The sequence below is a fragment of the Euleptes europaea genome, chromosome 2 (genome assembly GCF_029931775.1).
Source record: "Euleptes europaea isolate rEulEur1 chromosome 2, rEulEur1.hap1, whole genome shotgun sequence".
Lineage (NCBI taxonomy): Eukaryota > Metazoa > Chordata > Lepidosauria > Squamata > Sphaerodactylidae > Euleptes > Euleptes europaea.
This window is the reverse complement of record NC_079313.1, coordinates 86,525,212-86,543,883: the sequence shown is the minus strand read 5'-3', so window position 1 is coordinate 86,543,883 and position 18,672 is coordinate 86,525,212. Positions and strand designations below refer to the sequence as shown.

At 44.1% G+C, this 18,672-nt stretch overlaps 1 protein-coding gene across 2 annotated transcripts in view; it reads right to left on the bottom strand.

Moving 5' to 3' along the window:
• PPARD (peroxisome proliferator activated receptor delta) overlaps positions 1-18,401 on the bottom strand; it is a 58,597-nt gene extending 40,196 nt beyond the window's left edge. For both annotated transcript variants that reach the window (XM_056844571.1, XM_056844572.1), the window contains exon 1: positions 18,352-18,401. The gene's annotated coding sequence lies outside the window, so the exon portion shown is untranslated. The remainder of the gene's footprint in view (positions 1-18,351) is intronic.
• Positions 18,402-18,672: the final 271 nt, after the last annotated feature.

Below are 18,672 nucleotides of genomic sequence, written 5' to 3'. Positions count from 1 at the left end.
CTTGCCCAGATTGGATGGGTTGGTTTACCACTGGAGGCTGTGCTTCACGGAGAATGACACTTGGATGAGTTTGTGTGTCTTGCGGGTGATGTCTCTTTGAAAAGGCCAGAGCATCCACTGAAGGGGGCGAAGGTGGAATCTTGCCCATGGGACGATGTTTATGCATGAGACCATATGACCCATGAGTTTCGCTAGCGCCTTTAAACTGGATCTTTTGTTCAGTATTGTGGCCTTGGCTAAGGTGATTATTTTGTGTATCCTTTTCTGTTGTAAGGAAAGAATGTTGTTGTTGTTGATCCAAGATCCTTTTCTGGACTCTGACCTGTACCTGAAGGGAGCTCTGGGGGCACGAAAGGACTGATATCCAAATGGGCGATTGTCCTTTCTCAGTTGCTTAGGCATCACGTGTCTTTTATCTCTAGTTTCTACTAGGATTTTGTCTAACTTCTCTCCGAATAACCTCCCTTCTTGAATGGGATAGGCCATCAATGTAGACCTGGCCGTAAAATCGGCAGGCACCACCCAGGGGAATGGGGGGAAAGCCTCATTTGAAAGGCTTGGAAAGCCTGCCATTGCCTCTGCAGGGCCAGGTTGACCAGGTCGTTAGCCTCTTCATTGGTATATGTTCTCCCCTCACCCGCAGCACTCGAAGGGGGGGTTGCCACCTCCCGCCTGGAGCCCCCCTACCGGTAATCCAATGAAGTTCAAAGGCTGCACCGAGGTTGCAGGCTGAACTGGAGCCGTCTGCCTGGAGGATGATGTGTGTGCAGGCTTGGAAGAGCCGACCTTCGGCTTGCTGGAGCGCCTCTTTCTTCAATGCGTGCCAGGGAGCGGCGCTACCTTCGGCGCGGATTTTCGCACCTTTTTCTTTGGTGGCGCCTTCCTCGCCCGAAAGCGTCGCCGCGGCTCCCTCCCTTTCCAAGGATCCGCCGGTGCGGTCATTGGAGGGGGTCTGGGCGGAATGGACCAGCCCGCCGGCTTGGTAATCTTCCACGGAGAGGAGATCGTCCTCTCTCCCCGTTGTTGCGTCGGCCATATTGGTTGCCGGGCTGATGCCTTCAGCCCCGCGCTAACCCGCACTAGCGGGAAGGAGGGGAAACGAAAAGGGGGGGGCAAAAGACAAAAACAGGGAGGCGAACGAAGTATGACTTACAGTAACGGACAGTCGAACAGACACAAATGGAAAAGGGATTTTTAGAACAAGCTAGAACTAAACGTAGTTGCTGCTCTCCGGAACAAGGCAGGATAGTGGTCGGTCTTCCCGCCAAGGAGACAGGAAGTTCTGTTTGGTTCTGCCTCCTGGGAGCAGCGGGAAAACACCCAATGATAAGATGCGCTTGCCTCGGAGGAGAAGATGAAAATCCCTGGCAGCAAGGAAAAAAGGGGGGGGCGGAGAAGACTGGGTGTGTTCTCTACCCACTGACTGAAGAAACTGTTACCAAAAACATCAGCTGAATGGAGGAAGATTGGCACCTTGCACTCTAGCACATTTTGGAAGACTCTCTGCTGTTGGGCATATTCCGTATATGAAATCACATCACTTGAAGAAAACTAATTACAAGAAGATGCAACACTCTTTTACATTTACCTTCCCTTAGAGCAGCACACATGGAATATAAAATGAAACCTACGAACATAGTTAGAATTTAAAGAATGAAAGTACTATCTCCCCCCCCAAGATAATTAGTTCTCATAAGTACTTAGCATTTGTACTCTAATGAATACTCAGGATGCCTTTACTGCACAAGATATAAAACACAGCATCCTCCATAACAATGCCTCCCAACTATCATACTTGATGTTCCATCAGCATTTTACTTTAGTATCTCAAACCTGTCTAGCCCGCAAAACTGCATAATGGGAACATCGTGTCGGTTTGTAATGTTTCACTGCTTTTCAGTTTTACATTAATTCTGAGGCTATAAAAGAGAAACAAAATAGTATAGGTTTCTGAAATGCTACATGTGTTTCATATCAGAAGTGTCATATTATACGACACCATTGGTAGTGTACAGTTAGCATTAGAAAAAATTAATACATTGTCGTTTTGAGGGCTAAATAGCATCACCAAGAAACTAATAATGGTACTTGCTCCTTGCTTCAACAAACAGTGAAAAATTTAGGGCAGAACGACATGATCTTCCGTTGAAATCAGTCTATTTGCAGGTGTAGAAGCAGAGCCTATCAGCAATAAGCAGAACCACCCTGATCAACGCAAGTCTGTATACCTGATTTTTAGTGAACTCTGGACCGTGTCTTCCTATATGAATCGATTATGCTCTTCTCAGTAGCCCCTGCTTTTCATGCTTCCTTCTAGGCACCAATCTGGCCCAGTCTCATATTTTTTAAGTCATCTGTTGTGGACCTTTTGGAGTGGCCCTGCCAGAGGAGATTAGCTCCTTTTAAAAACAGTCATCAGGAAACCTCCAAATTTTACAGGACTCTCTGCTTTTGCTGCTCATGGCCTTATTATTGCAGGGAGGAAGTGTAATTAGATGGATGGCTAGGTGTTATTTTTATATGTTGTTTTGACATTTTGCTATCATTCATGGGAAAGGCAGTATAGAGAAACATTTTAAATACCAACCAACGTTTATTACAATTAAGAGACCAATCAACAATTTAACAGCACAGTTTACAATACTTTTAAATAAATAAATAAGGCTTGCTGCTTTTCAACTTTGTCTGCGTCCAAATACATACTCCTTGTACCTCCAACTAGCTGAAAAGTCTTTTTTTCAAAGCACAAGAGATTTCTAGCTACTGTTAATATGTTATATCCCCGACAACCTGTTAATTTGTTATATCCCCGACAATCCATTCACTGTAATCAAGACTAATTGTTCTTTAAAACTATATTTTTGCTGTTGCACCTGAACAAAACACGTAACAAGTATTTATATTAAAACCAGTGAAGGGGAAAAAACTGATGCCCTGGAAATAGATACCTGGGCTCTCAGAAGATCCAGGACAGTAACATAGTGAACTATTTTCCATGAACATTTTTACAACCTTCACAATAAAATGCTTTTAACAGGGGACTTACTCCCGAGTCCCACAATTCCAGCAAGAAAACTGGGATTAGATCAGGGGCTAGTTGTCCTACCAGTCATCAGTGCAAATCATGTGAAGGCAGCCAGAATGAGACCCTAACATACAGCCTCCTGTGTCAAGTACTGAGCAAAAACAATTAAGATTTTATTATTTCTAAGTAGTAGATTCCGTGGACTGCCAAAAAAACAAATCAGTGGGTTATAGATCAAATCAAGCCTGAACTGACCCTAGAAGCTAAAATGGCTAAACTGAGGCTATCGTATTTTGATCACGTCATGAGACGACAAGAGTCCCTGGAAAAGACAGCCATGCTAGGAAAAGTTGAGGGCAGCAGGAAAAGAGGAAGACCCAACAAGAGATGGACTGACTCAATAAAGAAAGCCACAGCCTTCAATTTGCAAGATCTGAGCAAGGCTGTCAAAGATAGGACATTTTGGAGGACTTTCATTCATAGGGTCACCATGAGTCGGAAGCGACTTGACGGCACTTAACACACACACAAGTAGTAGATCATCTCCACAATACTGTGCTCTACATACCCTCTTGACCATACCCCTTTAGGTACTAAAGATAAAACCATGGAAAATAGCAACTCACCCACAGAAAGAATGAACAGCCAAATCGCCACTGGGTTCTTTTTCTCACCAAACGTATGCTGGTAACATCGGAAGAGAGCATGTGAGGTTGGGCTGTGCACTACTCTCTTGCTCCGCCTCTGCAAGTGCCATCTGTTCCAAATGTTTATGGAACTGCTGGCCAAGAAAACAGCACAGACACCTCTTGTGACTGCAGTCAAATTATTTTCCCTCTCTCAGTACACTTTTAGAACAGCACTGCACATGAAATGCTGCACCAGCCAGGAGGGAACAGAGCACCAATGAAAAGCTAGTGATTGTGTTACTGACACTTATTCAGACACATGTGATGATGGGCCGCGGGAGCCTTCCTCTTTTGACTGGACGCAATAGCCTTCCCAGAATGACTCGGAGCTTGTATGCATATCTGGGCTTCCCCCTGCCCCAGTGTACATACTTCCCAAGAATAGCCTTTGAAATAAAAATCACAGAAGTAAAACTGGATGAAGTTGCTTTCTCACCATGAAGTCACATGGACATTGCACCACTCCCTGCTGATACACCAAAACACTTAGCAAGGCCACAAAGATGATAAGCGGGCATGTTTCAAAACAAGCCCTTTGATCTCCTTTCATTCAAATGCACTGTAAGGCTTGTTAACTTCCCACAACTACAAATACGAACCAGCAGTAAGAAAGTGTAACTGAACAAAACCAGCGATCACAGTCAGAAACCAGATTGCTTTGTATGATCAGAATTTGTTCCTGCCCCCTTCGCCGAAAGAGTTCTGAGGCTTATGGTCAAACATACTTCAACTGTAACAGGATTCTGCGTCTGATATTCAAGAGATCTCAGAATCCAATGCTCTTTTCTAATGCTGCTGCTGCTCCTCCAGCAAATCCTGGACAGTAGCCATGTATGGCATTGGGGGGAAGGCATCTACTCAAATCCTCTGGATTTCACAGTCTAACTTTAAAGAATCTTATCAATCATCTTGTTGGCTATGAGCAAGTCAACTGACCACTCCTCTGTGCCTCTGTTTCTATCGAGTCACTCGGGATAAGAGGGGTTATTCCATTGTGACTCTTGTTACAAGGTTCTGGGCCCAAGCCAGCATTTACACGAGGGGCTGGGTAGAACATACAGCCATATAGGCTATGTTCTAACCATGGGGGAAATGATCCCTATAGACCTTTGACTTACCACATGGAGGAGAGATGGCACCAGCCAGCTAGACTGGCAAATACTGGCCATTCTGTAAACAGCTATTGCAAACGCTAGGGAGCAAAGTATGCAGTTCAAGCCAAGTTCCTCCTCCTCCATTCAGGCCCCTGAAGGAATCCCCCTCCCACCACCACAGGTTTGCCCCCACCAAGCAGGGGAACTTGGCTGGCTAGATGTTCTGCTGGAGAGGAACCGGGGGGGGGGGGGAGGACACAAAAGCTTCTTATTGCTGCTCCATAGGAGAAACCAACTTGTAGCAGGCATGGGTTTTTTGTTTTGTTTTTGGAGTATAAGCAGGTCACAGTGGACTGGACCCAACTCACTGATTTATACAAATAAGGGCACGCACACAGGCAGGACAGCACTGATACCTGGCTTTGTGCTTTTTATTAATATGGACACCTCTACAACTGGGAAATCTGATGCCCCATGAGAACGAAGCCTAATTTTATTTACTCTCCTCTCCGCCTTACATTTGCAAATAAAGTTCAGGATTTCTCAGACAACTTTCAGCAAGGAAGTACTGCATTGTGAACAGAAAATAAATATTAGCGCCATGGAGGCAGTAAGCTCGGGAAGAAATGTGCATTATCTTCTCATCAGAAAGAGAGAGAAGTGAGGCAGGGGTGACATCAAAAATAAACTGTCAGTTAATAGTAATGGAAGACTAATGTAAAAATTAAACAGATACGTAGTTAGAGCATCTTCCAAAACACACACAACAATACACTCCCATCAGTATTAAGGAAGCTCTTCACTACTTTAGGAGGTGTGGCTAAAAGTTCTTTCCTAATGAGAAGCATTAGAAAACACAAGCAACCAAGTGATCCAACTCATTGATTTATACAAATAATGACACACATACACCCTGACAAGAAGGAGGGGAGCTTTGATGAGAATGGTTTTGGGTTGCCACTACCCAGCAAAAAGGTGACGCACCTATTTTCCTATCTCTTCTCCATTCAATTTGCAGCTTCCCGAGACTGCTGGGCATTCAAAGATATTCAGCTTCATTACAATTTGCCCCTAATGATTCTGCAACCGGTTGCACTGCCCATTACAAATTTAGACTGTCAACAGTACATCATAGATCCAGCAAAACCCTTGCCAGACTATTTCCACTGGTAAGAAATTAATAAGTTCAGACGAGCTTTCTTATTGGTGAGATGTAATGCCCTAGACTCAGCAGAGACACAAGGGCAATAGAATGAAATTACTGCAGAAGAACGAAAATGCCCATTTTGTCCGGATCAAATAGACTCCCTAGCCCACACTGTTTTAGCATGTCCACAAAATAATATTGCACGAAATAAATATATCACTCCCTGGATAAAACAGCTAAAGACACTTTCTGAGAGGCGGATACTGCTGTCAAATAGATCAGTCGATTGCATGAGAGATGTGGCAATTTTTCTCTTTGTAGTGTCAAGAAAAAATTAAATTTCATTTTCCCTTTTTAAAGTGTGAAGGGGCTAATGGATAGCCAGTGGCTGTTAAATCTAGGGAAAGGATCCAGCAAAACAGAACCTCCACATAAAAGAATGGATTCTCATGCTCTGCTGACATTTACATTTATTGTTATGGCCATTGGCCAGCATAATGCTCTACTGACCATTTCACACTGTATAGCTAACCCTAAGGCTTGGTTTTCATAGACAGCCGCTAAGGTGGTCATCGCCTGGACCACCCCACTTCTGATTACAGTTGTGTTCCTATACGGCAGTATGCTCCCTCATTAAAAATAACAATACAAAGAAAAATTAGGTGTCAGGAAAAAAAGAATGCTAGCTTAGAAAATAATTCAAAGAGAAGGTTACATTTAAGTATTTTTGTGGGGAAGCATTCCATCATGTGAGCCCCATGGGAAACACAGAAATAACACAGAGATCAGCACAGATGACCCCCTCTAAGAAGCAACATCATCATAATAATGCCAATAACTATAAATAGCACATTTCCAGAGTGAGCTAATTTTCATTATACATCAAGACCTGAAATGACTTTCCACAGGGAAAAAGCATGAGCTACACAAAGATATAGGGGTCTCCCAAACCTGCATCAAAGCATGCCTACCTAGCATAAGACAAAATAATAAATACATTAAACACATAAAATGTGTAAACTTCACTTTGCACTAAAGGTGCTGGATATAAATATTTTTAATAATACAGATACATATCAACATGCACCCAACTAATGAGGATGACATAACAGAAATTACTACAGGCTATAGGAATAGTCTACTAGTATTAGCATTCATAGATCCTAGAAAGCATTGCAGTTAATCTCTGCTTAAGATGATGTGATAAGATTTCATGCAGATATTGTATATATTGCTATCAAGTCCTTTGAGCTCTATTCTGAAGACTGGCAAGATAGAAAGACTAAAATTAAAAAGAATACTTTGGAGCATAAAATGTATAGTATAAACAAATGAATTGTAAGCCCCTTTGATGTCATCAGGACTTACTTCCAAGTAAGTATGATTCAGATGTGCAAAAATGAATTCACCAGAAGTCCAAGGCAATTAAAAACAGGAACAAAGAGTTAGAAATCCCAACTCCTTTTGTTCAGGTTGAATCTAAAAATAGCTTTCTGCTGGTAGGCCTTTCTATCAGTGGAAGAGGGGAGTAATTCCCGGCGAGTCTGCCCTCCCATTTTGTTTTCTTACTACCGTATATACTCGCGTATAAGCCGAGTTTTTCAGCCCAAAAAAAGGGCTGAAAAAGCCGAACTCGGCTTATACGCGGGTCAATACGGTAGGGGAGGGGAGGGGGGAGGAGGGAGGAGGGAGGGGGAACTTACCGCCATCACCACCGCCATCGCCGCCAGGGGCCTTCCTGGGCCGGCAGGAGGCCCCTGCTGGCCGTGCCGCCGCCGGGCCCAGGCACCTTCCTCCGGCTGGCAGAGGCCTTCCTAATGCTCCTAGGTTGCCTAATGCTCCTAGGTTGGATTTATATTTTTAAGATGGTTGTCCCTATATGTTTTAAGAGCTCCTGTCAATGTCCTTTCTGGGACAGGAAGGTGGCATATACATTTTTTGAAGACAGAAAAATAAACAAAAGAACTGATGATACACAGTAGTGTACACAGTAAATCTGGGGAAGCATCACATAATCACAGAGGAGACAAGGCAACCTTAAATATAGAAGCTGCTTCAATCAGTTAGGTATTATTTCACCCACTTCTGGTTTAACACTGATGTGCTGAACTGGCAGTATGGGATTGCCATTATCAGTAGACGAGTCTAAAAAGCAACATAAGTGAAACTTCACCTTCATTTTTGAAACTGTGTGTGAGTAATATCATAAATCTGCTAATGCCAGAAAAACACACATACCTGACAACTCCCATTCGTACTAAGGCACCACAGCCTCACCTCAACCAAGGTAACTGAACATGCTTTGTATATCATTCAGTTAAGCCTTCCAAGAACAGCCAGCAAGAGCACTTAAATTATATTTCAGTGTTTCATTTGTAGTTTAATTGCACAACATTTACAAGACAGCCAATGAAAGTACTGATAACTTAATACTCTATGATGAGGGCATCAGCTGTCAGAGCTTTTCATCTGCTCCACCATTGTTCAAAATAGCTCCTCTGAGCTTTCATAACTGTATTTATTAATTGGGAAATAATATGACAAATATAAAAAAGGGAATGAACCACCAAAAATCAGAGGTAGTAATTTATTAGAATGCTGCCCTTTTTAAATCTCCCTCTAGGATTCTCAACGTTTTTCTAAATTGCAGAGAGCAGAATAGGAGATGAGTGTAGACCCTCAGAAACAATCACTACAGTATACGTTTCACAGGGACAAATGGCATATTTGTGTCATTGTCTGTCCAAAAACACAGGGCACTTATCTCACAGGCTCATCATTTACATAAGTATAAAGAGCAGAAGAGCAGGTTTGGAGTGGTGGAGTCTGATCTGGAGAACTGGGTTTGATTCCCCACTCCTCCACATGAGTGGCGGACACTAATCTGGTGAACTGGATTTGTTTCCCCACTCCTACACATGAAGCCAGCTGGGTGACCTTGGGCCAGTCACGCGCTCTCAGCCCCACCTACCTCACAGGGTATCTGTTGTGGGGAGGGGAAGGGAAGGTGATTGTAAGCCGGTTTGATTCTTCCTTAAGTGGTAGAGAAAGTCGGCATATAAAAACAAACTCTTCTTCTTCTTCCCCCACTTATTTTACCATATTTTTCTCCCCAATGGGAACCCAAAGCAACTCCCTCCATTTTATCCTCACAACTATGTGAGCTAGGTCAGGCTGAGAGAGAATGGCCAGTCCTAGGCACCCAGCGAGTTTCCATGGCAGAATGGGGATTCGAATCTGATCCTAAATCTTATTCTGATATTCTGACCACTGCACTACACAGGATCTTCTGAGTAACTGCACACAGGGTTGCTCTATAAGAAAGATGGGTTTCTGCACGCATTGTTTAGATTGTCACCATACAGTGTTTTAAAAATTTCATCAACATGTTCTTTCAACAGGCAAGGTTACCTCTTTGGAGCAGCTGTCTCCTTTCACCCCTTGGTGAAAGCCACCACGTGGTTACCATGTCAGGTAACCTGAGGGAAGGCTCAAGTGGAAGAAAACTGCACGACAGCTGTGCACATTTCCTCTTCCATGCATAGAAAAACTGCAACAAATATGGCATCACAGTGTTCCATTTGTATAATGAAGAAGATCTTATGGATATTTACACATACTACCACTGATAGGGTTAATAGCTTTTTTCAGTTTAAAAATTATGTTATTAGCGGTCCTAATACATGAACAGAGTTAAAAGGTTCCTCATTACACATTTAGCTCTAAATTAGAAACTGAGTACCATGGATCTTAGACAGTACCTCTCTAAAGACTATTTTGTGTATTTTGATTGGTCATAATAAAAGACTTTACCAGCCCATTCCTGAGCTGACGGTGTAGGGGAATGGCGGGGAAGAGGTGCAGCCGCGCCTCTTCCCAAGCCGTTTCCCCTATGCCATTAAATAAAAAAAAAAAGCCATTTCATGGCTTTTTTTGTTTAACTGGGGCTTTTCACCCCATTGAAAACAGCGAGGCGGTGCCTGCAAAATAGCAAGCGCAGCAAAGCCGTTCCGGCCGCCAGAGCAAGTGGCTGAAAGGGGGTAGGAAGCCACCTAACCGGCAGCTCCTCCCCCGCCCCGCCCCCGGAACGCCCCCCTGTGCCGGCGCGGCCTCTCTATGCTGTTGCCGGCGCCACAGAGAGGCCGTGCCGGCGAAGGGGAGAGGCGTGGCTCCACAGTGCTTGGGCCTTGGTGGAGCCACCCTCCCCGCCGGCGTAAGTGCGTGTAATCATGCACTTACACCGGCGGCGGGGTCAGGCTGCCTCCTAAGAGGTTTCGCTCCCCCCTCAGGAATGGGCTGTACATGGCTTCCGAGATTTTGCTTTGGGACCAATGCATCTACCTGCAACCTCAAACACTCCATGGTTTCCTTAGATCACAGAGTTCATTTCTAGCTTAAGATAAGCAAATAAAGATCTGCATTATTCCTCTAGCTGTTAGTCCATTTATATACACTATTGAAAGAATCAGTCTGTTGAATTAATAAGTATATGGCACAGTAGTAAGGGTGGTAGCCTGAGGGCCACTTATATTACATAGCAGCAAATATGCTTACCACCACATACACAAATAGGAAGGAGCCACAGCCAATCCTACCTCTCACATAACTGAGAACATTCCAGTCCCACATGCATATGTTTTTCGACATGTACATACTATGTGTAATTTGTGGAACTACCCTGACTTTGCAATCCTGAAGGGCTCCCTTAGGAGCCGGTGTGACCCCTACGCAGGCATCCATTCCACTTACATTGTGCAAACTGGCACGGACTTATGTTGGCTCCCCTGGACCACAGCAGCAACGTGGTCCTCGGATGCCAGTGCAGCCTCCCACCAACAATCTCCCGGTGCAAGTCCCTGCGCCAGCATCCCAGGAGATGTTCCCGGGGAGTTCTGGGGGGCAGAGCTGCCATTAGGCAGCCTCCTAACCCCGTTCATGCTGGGAACGCCCCCTAATGCAACGGCGTTGCTGCGCCTTTCCCTCCATTTTAAGGTCTTTTTCACACACACCCGTGGGGGCCAGGAAGCCTCTGTTGAGGTGCCGTGGCCACGCTGCAGCTGCACCACCCCCAGCCACTATGGTTCCCAGGATTGCTCCATGTGGTATGAGTTTTTAAAGTTTCCTGAACATCTCTGTCATATACGTATCTACATCTACAACTGAACTCAAATAAAAAGAACTCTCTCATCTGCTTTTAGATACTAGAATGTCTTGCTGTTATACAGGCTATAGAGTATCCTGTGTCTCAAAATGAAATTTGAAGGAAAATAAATTTAAAGATGATGCCTTGTAAACTACATTGAAAACCAGCCAATATTTAGCAAATAAAAGCTTTTCTGTAAGAATAAGAGCCACAGGTAACTATGAAGATGACGTGCAGACAAAAACCAACACTGCTTTAGTGGTGGGCCTTCATTGCTTTCAGAACACTTTGTATGCAGGTAGTGTATTCTAATAATTTGAAATGTAACACATTTCCAAATATGATGAAATGCATTACTAAGCCTGGTCTTAACACATGGTTGCTTTTATTGCATTTTAAGTTATTTCACACAAGAAAGGTTGCCCTTTTGGAACCATAAAAAAGTTCATTGACTGAGGTTTTTAAGAAGTAATTGTCCTTAATTCAAAATTCAAAAAGTTACTAACCCACAAAAATATTATTTGCCTCTTACCTTCACACATATATGTGAACTATTAAAAGCAAGAAATAATCAACTCACTCAATTTCACATGAACTTTGCTAGTTAGTGACCTAGAGGTAATTATTACTTACCACAGACAAAGAGAAGAATGGTTATTTACAAGCTTAACTAAATCGTTTAACCGTCTGACAGCTCTAGTAATAACCTTTTTCTATTTCATTAGTGCAATATGAGTCTGAAAACGATTTTTTTAAAAAAATATTTGACTACTAATTAATACTGGGAATAACACAGATGCAGGAATCGTTAGTGAGTCTTGAAGATTTGAACCCTTACCCTACCCAATATTATTAGATTGTACCATAGGCTACAGACATATAAGCCCTTTCACTTTCAGGAGAATAACAAAGCAGCCAGTACGTATAAAAAATCAAAACTTCTGTGAGAACAGAAGTTTTCATTGTTTATACATACTGGCCGCTTTGTTATTCAGTATCAGAGGGAAAGCTATTAAATGGTTAATTTTGAAGGATCTTTGGATATGTTACATTGTTACAGATGAATAAAAAAACATCAAAGCTTCCATTGTACTGAATTCAATATTCAGCACCTCATGATATTTGCAGGAGTCAAGTATCTCAAGTTCACCCTGCTTCAAAACAAAGCATCACACAGGTCTCTGCCCAGCAGAAGACAGCACTACAGTACACTAATTCAGTGCTAAATTAAGACTTTTCTAGACACAGACCTTAATCTGCCCTGGTCAGAGACACAAAAAAGCTGAAGTGACATGCAGCCTAAACTTGCATTAGAAAGTAAAATCCTTTGTTAGACATGACTGTCCATCGCTACAGAGTGGTGCTGAAGGAATCCATCACTCATATCATTTACTAGTGGAAAAGCAACTGCTGTTATTGTCAAGGGCACAGAAGTTACAGCCTGAGTTTAGTCTCCCAACCAGTAGAGATTTAGGAGTGAAAAGCATGATTACGTTATTGAATCATTTTGCTCCGTTTTCAGCTAAATGCTATCACAACCACAACATTGTGTGGCCTGCTCAGAGTCCTTTGACAACCTCTGACCATCTCCCAGATGTTCCTCGATTGCTTCAAGAAAAAGAATGAAAACTTCAAATCAAAAGCATCATCTCTTAGACAAGAATGGAAACATTTAAGGCATAAGGTACAGAAGTTCCCCTCTAATATGAACTTTAAGGTTCTGTTTTAATTCTTACAGAATTCTGAAAAGCACAGAAGTGCATATGGATGACTAAACACCTTGTCTAAAACCATACAAAAGAATGGTGATAGCACAGATTGATCAATGTACATTTCCCAAGACATTGGCTAATGCCCAAACTGGGCATTTGTTATTCTCTTAAATCAGACAATGGAGACTGAGAAAATAACATGCATGGATCCTCTCCCATCATAGATGTATGTTCAAAGACCAGATCCAGAGTGAAGGGACCATGATTTAGCAACTGTCCTAAGGTTAACAAGAAGTTTAGGTGGGATCTTACAGACTTTCAGAACAATTTCAAAACAAAAATCACTCTGGTATCACCAGCAGAAATCAAGACTAAACAGACCTTACAAAGTTAATTATTTTCAGTCTTCTTTCTCTGCTGTAGATGATGTAGCAGACATATCCTGTCCTGCTCCAGATGGCAGGACTAGAACTTGTGGAAACTAAAAGGAAGTAAAATTTGGCTAAATATTAGGAGAAGTCTCCTAACAGTAAGTTGGAACACTGGTACCGACTGCCTCAGGAACCAGTGGACTTTCTTTCATTGGGTGTCAGGGATATGGTAATGGCATTTTCCTGCACTGAGCAGGAAGTTCAACTAGATGACCTTTTGTAGTCCCTTTTAAAACTGGATATGACTCTATGACATGCCGTTATAACTAGGACCTGTAAGAAGGAGCTATTCCACTGAACCTCTTCCTCTTGTACGAGTAGGGCCCTTGCATCCCACCAACTGTAAACAGCACCAGAGAGTCTATCAGAAATCTGCTGTTACACATTTCAGTGTTCATTACTATTTGCTTGGTACATAGAAAAGTGAGAGGCTGAGATAACATAATAAAAGGGAAAACCAGAACGTCTATTTCAGATCATGTTGTGGAGCAAGAAAAAGAGCTCTTTGGCTCTTCCCATTGACTCACATTTTTGTGAGCCAACTCATGGGCAACATTATTGGGCATTCAGTCCTCGCTCAATTCAAAACACAATTCCTGTTAAAAATTAGGTGCTGAGCAGGATCAAACAGAATTAAGAGATGATCATCTCTTCAGGCTTTTGCATAGCCTGATAGCTAAAGGCACTCACTTAATGTTCAGTTTTGTTCACTTTATTGTTCAGTTTTGGGCACTAGGGCTGTTGGGAAAAAAAATCGGTATAGTTCGTCTTCGGCAAAATTCGGCCCGTTTTTATTCGGGCCGTGCCAAAGTCCAAACTCCCCCGCTTCGGATCCCCGGAAATTCGGGGGGATCCGGAGTTTGGGGGAAAATTCGGCCCCCCACGCGCCTTCAGGGGGATTCCCTGAAAGCGCGCGGGGGGCCCTTTAAACAGATCTGCACCTCCCAGCTGGAGTCCCAGCAGGGCTGGCGGGGGGCTGGCAAGACCCTCTGCGCTGTCTGCGCAGTCCCGGCAGGGAGTCCCGGCAGGGCTGGGGGGAGGCACATATCTGTTTAAAGGGCCCGCCGCGCGCCTCCAGGGAAGCTCCCTGGAGGCGCGCGCGGGGGGGGGGAACAGATATGCGCCTCCCGGCTGGGAGGCACAGATCTGTTTAAAGGGCCCGCGGCGCAGTTCCAGGGAAGCTCCCTGGAGGCGCGGCGGGGGGAAACAGATCTGCGCCTTCCAGCTGGAAGGCGCAGATCTGTTTAAAGGGGCAGAATTCGCCGAATTTATTCGGGAACACCCCGAACTCGGCGAATTCGGCTCCCCGGTTTCCCCCCCTTTTTGAGTTCAGTTCGTCCAAACTGAAAAACCGCCGAATTGCGGGAAATTCGGCTGTTTTTCAGTTCGGACCGAACCGAATCAACAGCCCTATTGGGCACCACAATTTAAGAAGGATGTAGACAAGCTGGAATGTGTCCAGAGGAAGGCAACGTAGATGGTAAGAGTCTGGAGACCAAATCATATGAGGAAAGGTTGAAGGAGCTGGGTATATTTAGCCTGGAGAGGACACAAATGAGAGGTGATATGATAACCATCTTGTACTTGAAGGGCTGACATATAGAGGATGGTGCAGAATTGTTTTCTGTTGCCCCAGAAGGTCGGACCAGAACCATCAGGTTGAAATTAAATCAAAAGAGTTTTTGGCTAAACATTAGGAAGAACTTCCTGACAGGCAGAACGGTTCCTCAATGGAACAGGCTTCCTCGGTAGGTGATGGGCTCTCCTTTAGAGATTTTAGAGTTTTTGCAGCTGGCTAACAAGAAATAGTACTGAGGCTGTTTTCTTGCTTTAGGGATGCATCAGGATGAACACTGCTTAATAATCCCTTGGCCCACTCAATATGTATATTTGTAAGTAACTGTGTGTGTGTATAAGTGGGGTCAAGTTGCAGCTGACTTATGATGACCTTGCAGGGTTTTCAAGGCAAGAGACTAACAGAGATGTTAATCATTTCTTTCTTCTACATAGCAACTCTGCTATTACTTGGTGGTCTCACATCCAAATACTAACCAAGGCTGACCTTGCTTAGCTTGCAAGATCGGGCTAGCCTGGGCCATCCAGGACAGGGCTTTTAACTAAATAGATATCACCCAAACACAGGCAGCCCGTTCCTGAAGGGGGGTAAATAGGCGGCAGCTGGGAGCAGCACTGCAGGACTTTCGAAAAACAAACGTTTAAATGACAACCAAGGAGTTTCATGGGGCTACAGCAGGTATTTTACTGGCGTAGCAATGCTGCAGTGTAGAGGGGCATTCCTGGGCCAAAAGGGGCTTGGAAATTAATGTCAGTTCAGCCCCTGCAAACGTCCTGGGGAAACCCCCCCCCCATGCCGGCACAAGCCCTCACTTCTGGGTTTTTGCTACCTGCGCAGCAGCGCTGGTGGCTGAGGCCCGCGCTGCTGCATCACTCCCCGGCACTAGCATAAGTGCCCCCCCACCAGCGTCCATGCCACTTTATCATGGCACAAATGGCACAGATACCAGCACGGGGTTATGCCGGCTCCTATGGCACTTTGGGCCACCTTCAGGATTGCATGGTGAGTCTTCAGTTTTCTCTCCTCACAAGGGAACTGGTTCTATAAATAATCAAATAGAGCAAATAAAATTGTCCAGATTAATTCTCCCCACGGAGAATCTCCAAGCACTCTCAGTTTGGATCAAAGGATCATTTTTCAAACTTACATTCACGCTAAAGCACAAACATCTGACTGTAAACAATATTTCTGAAGACTTCTGAAACCTGGGCAAAAGTGATGAGAGCCACTATTTCTTTAACCACTGAAGTAGCCAATTTTTGCCTCTGGTCTAGTGGGATTCATAAACGGCTAATTGAAAACCTTTCCCCGTAGAAGATTTTTGATTTTTATTCAGAGGTGATATTGTATCGAAATAAAACTATTTCTAAACTATAACTACTATTTCTTTAAAACATATTAATGCCACCTTCCCACCAGATCTGGGTCCCCAGGGTACTATACAAAACTATGTGTTAGAAGAACTGGGAACTATTAGGACAAATACAATTCAATCGGACAGAATTAAACTACTTATTCATTTATTTCCCCCTCCATGTGGTATTAACTGCTTTGGTCTCATTGTTCAATAAAATTAACTACATTGCAATTCTAAGGCGGTCTACTCAGAATCCTAATTGAAGTCTAGTTAATGGGGCTTATGTACTTTCAGAAAAGTGTTGTTCAATAAAATTAATTACATTGCGATTCTAAGGGGGTCTACTCAGAATCCTAATTGAAGTCTAGTTAATGGGGCTTAACGTACTTTCAGAAAAGTGTTCTTCATATTGCACTGTTAGACTTTAAGCTCCTTGGGAACTACTATGATGTACCCAGAACATAAAGATTACAACCTGATATGAATCCGGTAAAATAAATAATAATAAAGCAGGTGCTCGTGTAGCACAAACAGTCAAAAAGAAGCTGGCATAGACTGAACAGACCCTCCCCCCCAAAAAACAATACAAATCAGCTCTGGTTTTTCAATGAGCAGAGCAATTTTTCAGATAATACAGACATCCATTACACTGGGAAAATAGACGCAGGGAATAAACAGCCTTTTACAGGTGCCCGTGACATCTTCGTAACACAATACTTCCCCTGGGACATTTATGAAAGAGAATACATATGTCCTATTCGAAATGTTCCAGTGACTGTGGAGTGTCAAAAAGAAGCATTTCACAGAGTCAAGGAAGCCACCCCAACCCCGCCACTAGAGCAACACCAGCTATTCCCACATAATCCTTAATCCAACACTAGGACAACACCCTCAATCACAGAAAGTCACTAGAAAGTTGTCAAGCAACCCACACCCTGACCAATTTCAACTCCAGGAACCAGCTATTGTTAGCAACTCTTACAAAAGAAGCACACTTGGATGGAAAAACAATCAAATCCTGTCATATATAGAATATTTGCTTTAAAAACATCTTACAAATCCCATAATTTGCAAGCACTAATGGCTTCACATTTTAAAATGTATTATGCATATCCTCCAAGAAGTGCTTCTATCCTCAGTGGATCCCCCCCCCCATTTATTTGGCTTTGTCGTACACTCTATACTCAGGGTAACACCAAAAGCAATCCAAAATTCAGTGAGTACCACTAATGAGACCGGCAAGATTGAAATCAGACTGAAAACTGGAGACACTCAGACTATAAGGAAATGTCCCTACTACCAGAGCCACCAACAGCAAGACAGGAAGAGCTTCACAGCTTAGTAGTTGACAACAAACATTTCCTCTTTGCGTTGTAAGTCGCTTTGACTCTTTATAACACTGGTTCCCAACCAGGGGTCCGTGGACCCCCAGGGGCCCGCGAGAACTAAATTAAGGTCCGTAAAACAAAGTTATAAACCCATAATAAATTAATATTTTCAATTAAAAGTTCTCTATTATAAAAATATACATTCACATATTATTCTAAGTTTAATGTTTAACTAACAGTTATGATTAAAGTTTATTTTCAAATTCTCAGAATTTTTATTTTGAACCTTGGGGTCCCTGCACCGAAAAAAAAGTCCTAGTGGTCCCTGGTCAAAAAAAGGTTGGGAACCACTGCTTTATAAGGGAAGTCGGATATAATGCCTTTTTTATTAAGTGACTGGGTCCCAAGGCTACATTGGCAGCGGCAAAAATTTATCTCAGTCCTTATATCCTCCAAACATTAGAGTCAAAACTATGCTGCTCAAGATCAAGGGGCTTCTAAGAGATAAAGGAAAGATAAAGGAAAGGAAAGCACAAACTTTCTATGGGAACAAATGGAGCATCTCTGTGAAGGTGCTAGAAGGTGTCAGAATCAAGGATGGGAAGGACGCCTCTCTCTGACCCGCCACCTTCTTCTCCCATAACCCTTCGTTGACAGCAGCTGCCGTCTGGGGGTCTTCCGATACGGCTGGCTTTTTGCCCACGCACGGCCTCTCCCTGACCCCGGGCAGCCCTTCCCGTCAGGAGCCCCCCAGCCCCGGGAAGAGGGACGGCGCATCCCCGCCTCAACCTCCTCGCAAGCGGGGTCGCCCCTGGCAACGCCCCTGGCAGCGCGCGCCCCGCGCCTCACCTGCTGTCGACGGAGCGCGCGACACTCCCCCGCCGCACTCGCCGCAGAACTTTTAACGTTGACAAACCGCCACCCCGGCCCCAGCAGCAGCAGCCACAAGCTCCCTCCCCGGGACGCAACGCGTGCTTTCCCTCACGTCACCACGCACTCCAGCGCCATTGGCCAACGCTTAGCGTGATTGCGGTCTTCGCATATCGCCCCGACGACGGCCCAAGCCCGCCCCCTTCCCTGCCCCTTGAGGGAGGAGGTTTCTCTCGCCGGCGACAACCCCCTCTGGTGGCCGTTCGGCGCATGCGGTTTGTTTTTGCAGCAGGTGGGGCG